Here is an 879-nt window from a genome sequence, read left to right as displayed (position 1 = left end):
GTTTTATTTATTTTTCTTTCTCTAGTTCCTTTAGGTTGTAAGGTGAGGTTGTTTACTTCAGACTTTTCTTGTTTCCGAGGTTCATGCGTATTGCAATAAACGTCCCTCTTAGAACTGCTTTTCCTGCATCCCATAGGTTTTAGATCATTGTTCTTTTGTTTTCATTTATGTCAAGGTATTTTTTTTATTACCTCTTTGATTTCTTCAGTGATCCCTTGGTTGTTTCATAGTATATTGTTTAGCTTGCACATATTTGTGTTTTTGTAGATTTTTTCTTGCAGTTGATTTGCAGTTTCATAGAGTTGTGGTTGGAAAAGATGCTTGATATGATTTTTTTTAATTTTATAATACAATAATATGTGTGCTTATCTTTTAATTTAAAATTTTTTTATTTTTTAAAATTTTATTGGAGTATAGTTGATTTTTTTTAAACATCTTTACTGGAGTATAATTGCTTTACAATGTTGTGTTAGTTTCTGCTCTCTAACAAAGTGAATCAGCTATAAGTTTACATATATCCTCTCCCTCTTGCGTCTCCCTCCCACCCTCCCTATCCCACCCCTCTAGGTGGTCACAAAGCGCTGAGCTGATCTCTCTGTGCTATGCATCTGCTTCCCACTAGCTATCTATTTTACATTTGGTACTGTATATATGTCAATGCTACTCTCTCACTTCATCCCAGCTTACCCTTCCCCCTCCCTGTGTCCTCAAGTCCATTCTCTACATCTGCATTTTTAGTCTTGTCCTGCCACTAGGTTCTTCATGACCATTTTTTTTTTTTAGATTCCATATATATGTGTTAGCATGTGGTATTTGTTTTTCTCTTTCTGACTTACTTCACTCTGTATGGCAGACTCTAAGTCCATCCACCTCACTACA

The sequence above is a fragment of the Physeter macrocephalus genome, chromosome 11 (assembly GCF_002837175.3).
Source record: "Physeter macrocephalus isolate SW-GA chromosome 11, ASM283717v5, whole genome shotgun sequence".
Classification (NCBI taxonomy): domain Eukaryota; kingdom Metazoa; phylum Chordata; class Mammalia; order Artiodactyla; family Physeteridae; genus Physeter; species Physeter macrocephalus.
The sequence above is the reverse complement of the archived record's forward strand: the minus strand, read 5'-3'. Positions refer to the sequence as shown.